Source organism: Harmonia axyridis, chromosome 4 (assembly GCF_914767665.1).
Source record: "Harmonia axyridis chromosome 4, icHarAxyr1.1, whole genome shotgun sequence".
In the NCBI taxonomy this organism is placed as follows: domain Eukaryota; kingdom Metazoa; phylum Arthropoda; class Insecta; order Coleoptera; family Coccinellidae; genus Harmonia; species Harmonia axyridis.
This window is the reverse complement of record NC_059504.1, coordinates 42,521,179-42,533,692: the sequence shown is the minus strand read 5'-3', so window position 1 is coordinate 42,533,692 and position 12,514 is coordinate 42,521,179. Positions and strand designations below refer to the sequence as shown.

At 37.0% G+C, this 12,514-nt stretch overlaps 1 protein-coding gene across 3 annotated transcripts in view; it reads right to left on the bottom strand.

Annotated features, from left to right (window-relative positions):
- Window positions 1-12,514, bottom strand: part of LOC123677556 (neuroligin-1-like) — a 536,762-nt gene that overhangs the window by 232,965 nt on the left and 291,283 nt on the right. The gene's annotated exons all lie outside the window — the stretch shown is intronic.

The window sequence follows — 12,514 nt, the reverse complement described above, 5'->3', positions numbered from 1 at the left end:
AATTTGCATGTTTGATCGGGAATCTCTCAAATAAATATATTTCATTCGATATAATAAACAATCATAATGATTTAATAAAATTGTGGATTTGAAAATATTTCACAATCCGACAAGTAATCTAACCATGTTGGGGACTTATAAAAATTGCGTATACTTCCTCTATCTATCTTTACCACCCTATGGTACTATTAAATCTACACCTCAACATTGGTTACAAGTTACAAGTGCTTACATATTTTTCCGTCTCGTACTCATAGACAAGTTGCAGCAAAGAAATCTTTGGGATAAATTTCATTTCTTTCCAAACTCATTTTTAATTGTATCTTACCTCCCAGATATAAGAACTGGCAAATTAAAGTAACGTTAACCTTTATGGATTAATTCTTTTCTTCAATCTACTGAAATTGACAAGGAAATTTGGCGTTAGGAATGGAGTTGTTGTAATGTCTTCCACAAAAATCTTATCGTTGATCCTTCAGATAATGTTCCAGGTGTCAATCGTCCTAGAAAATTTAGTGTTGGTACTTTAAATTGACTTAGGACTGTCCACTATGTGAGTATGGCGTAGAAGAAACCATTCACCACTTGGTTAATACTTATCCAATATAAATTTCAGGGTGGTTTCAAAGCTATCCAAAGAATCTGAAACTGCAGTTTCAGATTCTTTTTTAGAATTTTAAATGAATATAATGGAAACTATAACATTCATTACTTCTTTCTGGTACTTTTCTCTTTTGTTTTCTGATTTATTCAGCCAACCATTAGTGAAAACTGAAAAGGAAGGATTGAAATGTTTTGTTTGGAAGAAGGATGAGCCCTTTAATAAAAATATGCCAATTTATTCTGTGAACATGCTAATAGGTACTGAGATTTGTCTACAGAAGCTTTATTGCCTGATACTGATCCGGGCTTTCATCGAAAAATCATCAACAGAGATAAAGCGGATTTTGCCTGGAAGGCTTAGTTAATAATAGTAATTATTAGGCATTTGGGCTCGGAAAACGCAAGAATGATAGTTGAAAAGTCTCTCCATCCTCAAAGTGTCACTGTTTGGTGCGGTTTTTCGGCAAGTTGTTTGATTGGATACTAATTCGAAAATGAGGTTGATGCAACTGTAACGGTGAATGGATTGAGCTATCGAGCAATGATTAATGATGTTTTAAGGCCAGAATTGGAAGATATTGATGTGAACGACATTATTTTTCAATAATACTACGCTATGTGCTACACAAGCAATAAAACAATTTCAATTTTGCAAAAAGTGTAATATCGAAGAGGTGATCTCAATTGACCATCGGGATCTTGTGATTTAACACCTTCAGACTTTTTTCTTTGAGTCCATAGGGGAGATAAGATATTTACCAATGATTCACAATTGATTCAAGAACTTGAAGGTGAAATTCTCGAACAAGTGAATTTTTCTGATTTGATAATATGTCGAAAGGGATTGGTGAATCACATAATTCTTACGTGTAAATACGTGTATCATAAGCATATCGAAATAGACTATAGAAATAACAAGCTGTATTAGTAGTATGTCGTAGTTTATGAATAGATGAGATGACTGATTACGCGAGTTATTTCGAACCTTGGGTACAGACTAGTAGTCAATATAAGATTTTTCAGAATGAATAATGAGTTATCATTTGATGGAAAAATGAAAATAATGATTTGTCATGCAGAATTCACAATGTTCGCCTAAGAAATCGCTTCTTGTAAAGCTTATTCAGTCAAGTCTTATTTTATAGTCATACAGAACTGGAGATCAGTCCTGTAATTCTACAACCTTCAAAGTCCCTTCACTTTGCCTGCGGGTTTATTCAGGTTCTCTTTAGCTCTTATATAACATGCAGCTGTGACATATAACGTTTTTTGATAAGCTGTAGAAGTCCTGACAACATCTCTTCATGCTACTTCTTGCACTGGATACTCAAACCCTCTCAGTGAAAATTATACAATGTGGAATAGCAAGTGGTAAAAAGTTCCCCACTTGGTGAAATCTGAAATAATTTTCACCATAACCATTGGATAATGTCTGAAATTATTCGAATGGAAATAATAAAGATACTTCATTATTATTGGTAATTATACCGAAGTTTAGATGAAAATATGTGTATTTTCTAAAAAATTAGTATGTTTACTGGAATGGATGCTTTTTCTGGATTCTCTTGTAAAGGGTGTTTTTTTCAGAGCATAACATTTAAAATATGATTTCTGGCATATGACCGCAACGGCTGGCTCGGATGTAGTCCAATCTGGACGTCCAATTTCCGATGACGTTTTCCAACATTTGTGTATAACGGCAATAACACGGCGAATGTTGTCTTCCAAATGGTCAAGGTTTTGTGGCTTATCCGCATAGACCAATGACTCTACATGGCCCCACAAAAAGTATTCAAGCGGTGTTAAATCACAAGATCTTGGAGGCCAATTCACAGGTCCAAAACGTGAAATGAGGCGGTCACCAAACGTGTCTTTCAATGAATCGGATGTGGCACGAGCTGTGTGACATGTTGCGCCGTCTTGTTGGAACCACAGCTCCTGGACATCATGGTTGTTCAATTCAGGAATGAAAAAGTTAGTAATCATGGCTCTATACCGATCACCATTGACTGTAACGCTCTGGCCATCATCGTTTTTGAAGAAGTACGGACCAATAATTCCACCAGCTCATAAAGCGCACCAAACAGTCAGTTTTTCTGGATGGACGGTGTTTCGACTTACACTTGAGGATTAGCTTCACTCCAAATGCGGCAGTTTTGTTTGTTGACGTAGCCATTCAACCAGAAGTGCGCTTAATCGCTAAACAAAATAATGTGGACGTAGTGCGCGATACGTATTTCGCACAGAACCATTATTTTCGAAATAAAATTGCACTATTTGCAACCGTTGTTCAGGCGTGAGTCTATTCTTGATAAATTGCCAAGCCAAACTGAGAATAAATCACTTGACAGCTGTTAAATCGGTCGCCATCTGGAACAGTAATGCCAACTTAAAGTTATATACCTCAAAAAAAAAACAACCGTTAGAAATCGAAATCATATCGGAATAACAACACCTACCACATACAGCAAAATGCTCAGGTCGATTGGCTCCTCAAAATCACTTCATAGATGCAATTAAGTTGAAAGGGAAAACAGATCTCCTAAATTTTTTATGTAAAGTATGGAATAACTTCTCTGAACAGTAAATGAAATTCTGATTCGCTTTTTCCCGGTTCGACCATATCATGATCCCATCCTACAGTCATCAGTTTCATCCATAAACCAGGGAAATAGAGATGAAGCCACCGAAGAGCCATCAATTAAATGTGCTTTTTATGTGGAAATTATGGCTTCAAACTCTTCGGAACATTTATTCTGTGAACCAGTTATTTTTTACAGCTCAAAAGACACCATGATATTGTCACACACAGATTGTGTGTATTTTATGATGCCAGGGCACTTATTTAGTTTCATAGCTTCGCGCGTGACTACGTTATTGCTTTTTCTTTCGTACATCAGCTAACAGGAGCGTACTGAACGTTACTCCTGAATCAGGATGAGAATTTTATGTCGGAAAGAGAAGTCTCGAGAATAAAAATCGGGGTTCCTCAGGAAAGATCAGAATCGATGGTATTTAGGGATCTCGATTTGGAAATTTCTGAGACTTCCTCAAGTGCAAAAAATAATGTTTTTGGTTAGAACGAAGAATTAACGCAGGTGAAGATTGCTATCTACTACTTGTCTTAACTTTCAGAAAAAAGGAATTCAATACCCCTACATAGGAATTTATTCAAGTTAATACCATTTCCATTCGTTCCATTTTACCCTAAAAACCTCACCAATTTATAATTTTAATTATTTCGAGTTTCATATATAGGTTATCCATATGTTGGTCCGAATTTTACACCCCTGATCCAATGACATATGTCAAACAGAACTGTCATTCGAAGCGTCAAATGCTTAGTTGAAGGTTAGTCTTTCGATTTGGATCAGAAATTTACATAGGTGTACAACTTTGCTTCTGATGTTTTTTTCCGAAATTGGAGGTTTCGTTGTGAAAAACTGGTTATACATTTATAATCCAAAATATTTTCTATCGCTGGCCACTACTTTCACCCATCTTCCAGACTTCATACGAATTCCTCGTTGAAAAAACTGGTCATCCTTTGGAGCGATCCACGAATAAATCCAATATTTTACTTGTTCATAAGAGCGTAAGTGCTGAACAGCCAGGCAGTATGCCATTGATCAAAACAAGTGATAGTTGAAGGAAGTAACGTCTGGAGAATACTGCGGGTGAGGTAGACCTTTCCATTTCAACGTTTCCATGTATGCGTGAGCATAAATATGAGTTATTGCAGCTGATAATCTAGGGGAAAATCCAGGGAAGAAGAATCGTAGGAAGAAGACGTCACTCTTGTTTGCGAAACCTGAGGGGGTGGTTCAATTGCTCTTCAAGTCAACTTTTCAGATCCGCAATATCTAAGATTCGGATAGCCTTGATGATTGCCATCCTTCGGAACGAAGACGGCACTTGAAGAAGTATGTCTTGACCACTTTCGCAACATGGGGTCAGCATTGTCATGCTGTACAATCATTTTATGATGTCTCTCGTTGTATTGCGGCCGTTTTTCTTTCAATGCTCTTATTAAAAACGCATTAATTGCATTCGATAACGATCGTCTGTGATTGTTTCTCATGACTTTCAGGTGTTTCGAAATGGCTTATTGCGTCACTGCCAATGATCCTGTCAATTCTTGTTGCGTTTGACACGAGTCTTAGTCAAGCAATGCCTCCAATTCTGCATCTTCGAGAACCTTCTCTCTTCAACCGCCATACTGGTCTTCAACGTAAAAAACCGTTTTTGAAACATTGAAACCACTCTCGGCACGTTCTTTCACTAACAGCGGCCACACCATATGTGTTTGAGAGCATTCGATGAGCCTCAGCCGCAGATTTCTTCATATCAAAGCAGAACATTAAAACCTTCCGCAAGTTGTTGCATATGGAGCGGTAAAAATCCTCGAGCAACTGCTGAGATACCGTTTCATCCACAAAAAACACTGCATGGTGTGCAATTTGTACTGGTGGATTGAGTGCCGGTACTTTTTAGGAAATGATGAAAACGTGCAACTCAAACCGTCAATTTTCATCACTAGCAAAATGATTACCAATTTTTGTGACTTGAAATTAATGATATGAAATTGCAAAATACCTATAGGCGATCATAAAATATTCACACTGAGCTTTGCAGATGATCAGGTCATATTTGCACAAGATTCGTTTGACATCGAATACATGATGAGAAAACTATACTCAGAGTACGAACAATGGGGCTTGAGTGTGAGTATGAAGAAGACCGAATACCTGGTGGTAAATAGCGAGGCGAACTTTGAGGTACTCATCGATGATGACACGACCATAAAACAAGTAGAAAAATTTAAATACTTGGGTGCGATTGTGGATAAAAATGGTATTGGTGGTACGGAGATCAAACGAAGAATACAAGAGGCTAGAAAGATCATTGGCTGCCTTAACTCCCTGTGGTGGGATAAAAATATTTCAAACGTGACGAAAAACGCATAGGAAAAACTATGGTGGAATCAGCACTCTGCTATGGATCTGAAATATGGACCATTAACGCTGATCTAAAACGTAGACTAAATGCAGTCGAAATGGACTATTTGAGACGGAGTGCCAGAATCATGTGACGAATGAAGTGATCAGAGATCGTCTTCATGCTAGGGAGTCTGTAATTGACCGGATCGAACTTAGAGGTCTAAGGTGGTTTGGCCAGTGAATGCCTGAACATCGATGGCCTAGGCGTCTATTTGAATGGGTTCCGCCAGGAAGAAGAAAGCGAGGAAGGCCGAGGCGCTCTTGGAATGAGGGAATACGCCAATCTATGGAGCAGAGACAGCTTGATGCGGAACTGGCACATGATCGAGAGGCTTGGAGAAGAGGACTGGGTAGACGGCACTAGGCTGTATCTTATTAATATGTTCATTGTATCATATTGTTAAGCCCAGAATAAATACATAAATTACAAAATATGTGATTCAAAATGATGGTGCAACAAGCCACTTAACGCTACCGGTTCTGGCTTTATTGCAAGTAAAAAATTCCAGGATGCGTAACAATAGGCGATTTGAATTGGCCACCAAGATAACGTGATTTATCATCGTTCAGTTTTTTGAGAGGTTATGCAAAGGATCGGTTTTATACTAATAATCCTCAGACTATTGAAGATTCGAAAACCATCATCCATCAAGTTTTGGTGAGATATTGACCAAAATGTGCCGGCGAGTCATCGAAAATTACCTCATAAGGATCGAGTCCTCCAAGATATCGCGCGTAGGACATTTGAATGATGTTGTATACTACATACAATGGCAACTTTCGACAATTATATTGAAAAAAATTTGATAAATATTCTAAATTAAAGTGTAATGTATTTGTGTTTAATTTCGGAACCATGAAATGGATAACCCTTTATAATGGGAATCCTTTTCATTTTACTGAACGATCTACTAATATATAAATATATTTATAAATAATAACAGATCTGGTGAAGTAATAGGGCGAAACAGCTCATTTACAAAATAGCCTCACACTATTTATTACAAGGACATTTAGGAGGCGGTAGTGTTGCAAACTGAGAATAATTGACCAAGAGAATATTCAGAGCAAAACTACGAAATCACGTTACTCTGCATTTTCCCCCACCACACAAAAGACTACAATTTAATTTTCAATAAAGGCTGAGTAACATAAACTGGAAATGAGGAAGAAGCAACGAAGACTGAATGAAAACGATGTCATAAAAGACGGCATCCACACATATGGAATTTTATGCCATTTTCCTCTATTTGAATACATTGTTACTCTCAGAATAGGATATGTGGAGTCATCTAGAGAACACGTACAATAATGCGATATTCTCGGCAAATCCTGGAAAGTTTCGTGTTGCACGTTCATATCTGGGTTTCATATCGGATTCTATTCCAATAGGAAGGATTTTCCGGGGATACGACTTCTCCAATTTTTTTACATGAACGGAAACTTTGATTAGACTTCTACTTGTAGAAGACTAATCAAAGGTTTCGAATCATGAGATTAAATCCATAGATTCTACTATTAGTAGAAAGAAGGGAATTCACATTCCTGAGCTATCCTCAGAAACTAACCCCAAATTGCATTAATACTCGGTATAGTTAATCAATAATCGAATAAATCGTACAAGTATGAATCAATAAAAAATCATATTTTCGAAAAATTTCAGTGGAGATAAGATTTTGAAGATTATTTTCTTTTTCTTAATCATTTCGAAAATGGTTCTGGAGTTAAGAACTTATAAAATATATCCTTTAATATCCTTAAAGGATGCTTCTACTTAAAAATAGCTGCAATCTTCCACATGTCCCCCAAAGAAAAAAGTCTAAAGGTCTTAAATCCCAAGATCGCAGTAGCCAATTATAAAGGATCTCAAATCAACGTGGTGCAGCTTTCTCTACATTCTTGTCTGCTTTCTGTTCAGGTGCAGCCTTGGGTTGAGGTGGAGCAGCCTTCTTGGTAGAGTTTTGGCTCGTCTTCTGCTCTTTGGCAGCCCTGATGGCTTGTTCTCTCTGACCTTTCCTGACTTCAGACCTCTGATTTCCCTTAGCCGCAATGTCATTTGAAGAAGCTCCTACAATAGCCCTTTGGAATTCTTGAGTCCTCCTGGTACGTTTTTTGGTAGTTTCCTTCTCTTGACACTTCCTGTGTTTCCTTCTATAGAGGATGGTACATCAAATGAGCCCACTTTAATTTTGAGTTCAAGCATGTGTAATTCTTTCTTAATTACCTTGGTTAAGGTAGATACCTTCACCAAATCAAGGTTTTCCCATGGCCTGTGTAAATTTTATAACCACTGTAGGCGCAGTCCTATTTGGATTCTAATTTTTTGGATGTGAACTTCAAACCTAAATGAAAAGATGAGATCATTTTTCAGAGAAAAAATACGAACAAGAAACGTTTCTTACAAAATTGTGATTGTTTATTTCCTTCTGAGGCACCTATAGCGCCGTCTCCTTCTGTCAACTAAACTTTTAAAGCCTTAAGTCCCAATTTTTTTCGTAAAATACGCTGTAGGTAATATCATTAATGAAATGCTTAATTTCCTAGCTTGACGAGAAATCAATAAACCATGGTTTGCATCAACACTGCGTTTTACATCAGCAATATACTCAGTTTTTCTTGAACAATGGACTCGGATTCGATTGTTCGCATCACTAAATGGCCCCAAGAGCTCAATTTTTCCACCAGTTTCACTATTGCTTGAGGGCGACCCAAAAGTGTTTCAGTTTTGCAAATTATGACTGCAAAATGTTCACCATTTTTTAAGTGAATTTCAACAATTTCAATGAATTTTTGAAGCGGGGGTCGTTACCTTCTTAGTAGTAGTGGCATAGTTTTTACTTGTCAAATGTTGATGAAGCTTCAAAAGTGACAGCTGCCCATATAGCAGGTTATTCAAAATGAAATCTGTTATTGGAAAACTCCGCGTTTCTTCTTAAAAAAGGGACATCACACAAAAAATTGCAAGGCAATTACTTTTAGAAATGTTAATACTGTAGTGACTCTGTCTGCCCGAGAGGTGGCGTCATAGGCGTCGCGCTACATTCCACTACGGCCTCGGCGAGTTTATGATGGTCGCCGCGTTGCAGCAGAGTCACCTTTTCACGTTGGTGTGAGAGGGTGTCTTGGACAGAGATCGCTGGATTGCCTAACGGAATAGTCCACTCTCGGGACAAAACACGCATAATCCTTAAGGAGAGCACCTCTGCGTAAATTTGGCTCGAGACGCCTCACCAAAATACCAAACAAGTAACTGAATGGGATCCATTTTTCCTTTGATATGGATCACAAATATTCGGGAGAGAATTCAACACAGTAGTGTCCATCCACAGGGAATAGGCACGAACAGATGGAGATGGATCACCCTATATCTCCTTTATCGAGCGAAATACATAGTAAGTTATAATTACCTCAAATTGCTTAATCGATTGCTGAAGTTTCTCGATTGAAACCGTAATGTTCCTTCAGTGTTCTGCCAAGTAATAACTGAAAATAATATAGTCTGTATTATTAGTGTTTTCGTACGAACGTTTGGTGACTCCAGGTAGTTTAGAGTTTTTGATTTCAATGTATAGACGCCTTCGTATGAAACATTTTCTGATTAAGCATTCACCATAATAAACTCATTCCAAACTAAAAACAAAAAATACGAAAAGAAACGAAATCCACCAATAGGTACCTTTTTATACTTGGTTTAGTAACAATAATGGCAATAAATGCCAGAAACATCTAGATGAAGCATTCAGCGCCAAAAAGAGAACTATCCTCTTAACAAAGCCCCATAACAACCTAGGTAAAAACTAGAACGAGGATTAAATTATTTAAATGAGATACCTATGAGTTGAATAGAGGTCTGAAGAGGAATCGCAATAAACACTGTAACTGGAGGGATGTCGGCTCTCTCGCCTCTGCAAGGACACATTTTCCACATTTACATTTTAATCACAGCTGGGAACAATACATCCGGTAGAGAAGAGAACATCAACGACGGTTTGCCAGTCACTTTATGGTGTCTCATTTTTCAGAACCGCTAAAAAAGAAACAATGGCGCCTTTTCAAGTTGAGGGAAGAGGAGGACATTCAATAACAATGGAGTGTCTTAATTCAACAAGTTTGCTTTGAGAGCTCCATCAGAAAGGGGAGATGCTGGATGTACTTCATATATATATAAAAGTTGGATGTGCAACTTGTGTGGAAAGCAGGGGTTTCAGAAAGGAAAATTCTGTACGAGATGGAGGTTTTTTGAAGGGTTCCACTGAAGTGTCGAATTCATGGACCTACGTAGATGTAGAGTCTTGCCTCTCTCGCTTCGAATATAATATAATGAAAGGATTGAAATATTCTGCTTGAATTTTCTATTATTTTGGTTACAAAATTTCGAACGGCTATATTTACGGAACCCCTTTTCAGATTAACTCATTACCGAACTCTCTCAAAGTGACTTTTCATTACATATCAAAACCGGCTGATCGAAAGTATTTCTACTGCAAGATGTTATATATGCGGGTTGTGGTCCTTATACTGTGACTAGAGTAGTTCACGGCCAAGGACAGTTTAGGGAAATAAAAGAACGGGATAAAAATACTCATTCAATTCATTTCCAACCCACTAAAAGAGTTTGAAGAAGATGATAATTTGTCTGATCGATTCTTAGGGTCGCTGGTCACTTGGGTCGTGAAAATCTTCAATCTTTCGTTGTCGGTGCAAGTGTTGAACATATGTTGTAGTTGTAGACTGGTCTGAACTCAATTGCATTATTCGCCCTGAAATGCCCAGTTTTTTAGGCTTTCAGGCTGTTTTCCATTCGACCGTTAGCAAAGCCTTTCTACGGATCCCTAAGGGGTGTGGCTTTGATAATCTTAAGTTTGTACACCGAATTCTTCAGTTCTCGGACTCGGGAATCGATAGATTCCCTACATATATGTACAGGTTATGAGAATACATAGGACATTAAACGTTTTTTCACAAAATATTCATGGTTCAGTACAATCAAACATCTGCGATATTGAATAAACGAGTCTTCTCTTTCAATGGCGAAGTGGGGATGGTCACAGGGCTGCGCTGCGACTTGATTTGATATTCGAATTAGTGGCACTTCATCTGTGGAATAAGACCTTATTGGTTGAAAATAAAGTAGATCATAAATCGAAATCTTCCGTGAAAAAAAAATGATTTATTTTAGAAAAAGGTACTTTGGTGATCCATTTAACAGCAATAAATTAATTAATTGTTGCCTTTGAAAAAAATCTTCAAGTTCCACTATTTATGTAGTGATCAGAAAGTTCGTGAGATATGGGTGTTTACAAACATGCAGTATTCGCAAGATTGATTATGGGTGGCTAACTTCAAACCAATATAACGGAAACTTTTACATTTATCACCCCTTTCCGGTTCATTTTTTTTTGTTTTCAGATTTGATTGTGATATATAATTTTCAGTGAAAGGATGAGGAGGAGGATCGTTTGAATGAAGAGGAAGCCTATCAATATAAATATGACAGCTCATTCTGTATACAAATACCCAAACAAATCACTACACCTATACGGGGAGACAGAGTTTTTTCTAAGGTTTTTATTTGTATCATATGTTAAAATCTATGATGCCCTCTGCTAATACTGAGATTTAATCTGCATATGCTTTATTGTTTAAGGTTAATAATTTTTTTATAGCTCAATCTCAAAATAATATATATAATTGGAAAATTGGAAAATTCTGCTAAATCATTCAAGATTAACATATTATTATACATTTTTTATGTCGAGAAGATAACTGTTTGCAAGCCCGAAGGGTGGGGACTGTAGAAGGGCAGAAAAGACCTCATTTTATTCCCCCAAGTCAGCTAGAATCAGTGAAAATTAATATAATATAAAAAAGTTTAACATCGTATCATAAGTTTAACCGGCGATAAAATAGCAATTTTCAGAATATCAAATATCCCTTTAATACTTAATGTAAAGCTACCTTACTGCGTAAAATAACAAGGAATTGTTGTCGTAGCAATGATAATGAACTGAATTATTCAGTTCGTTTGGGGCATCACCCTCTTTTCGAAAACAACCGGCTTGGGACATTGTCATAATTCCTGGGTAATGAGCTCAGTGCTTCTTCATTTTCTGAGTAATCCGTTGACGAAAGTTCAGCAGAATAGCTCAGTTAATACCCTTGGGATGATTCAAGGAATCTTGGAGTCTCTAGATTTCTTGCTTCACCAGAGCACTAAATCCTATTTTTGGCGGAATTCGACTGTGCAGCAAGAAAGAGGAGGTCTGAAGTGCCTCGGTTTGTTTTAGTTCGAACAAGAAACGGACTTTTCAATGAACGTTTATTCCTTGTTCGCTGTAGGGGAGCGCGGCAATAGCAGGCGTCGAAGTTTATAACAAAAAGCGAGTTTCAGTCTATGCCCACGCTGTTCAATTGAAAAGTTGCCGACATATTTGCCGATACCTTTCCATTCCTTCGTTTCGATCATTATTTAACATTTTAAATTGGAAAAGTAAATTGAGAAGTTTGTTTAGAATCTTCAATATCAATAGTATTTCCTTGTTTGAGTAGGAGAAAGATTTGAGTTCATTATTATGAAACTTCATCAAAAGAGGCAGAATGGAAGGTTGAAAAGTTGGCTGCAAAATTTTTACCATTACTGTAGTAAATTTTAATTGTTGATCTTTCATTCTTGATAATTATGTAGTTTTTACTTGTCAAATGTAAAGAGTGATTCGAAAGTGACAGGTGTCCATACAATAAGAAATATTATGGACATATCTAAATTAACAGCTTTTATAAAAAAAGTGACACATTAGTGCATCGTTTGGGCTTCTGTTTTGATAATTTGAAATATGCAATGAAAGAAAACAAATCTCTATTTGGTTTTTCATTGCAATTTCCTAAGATCGAATAGATTCGGATTTTTGAAT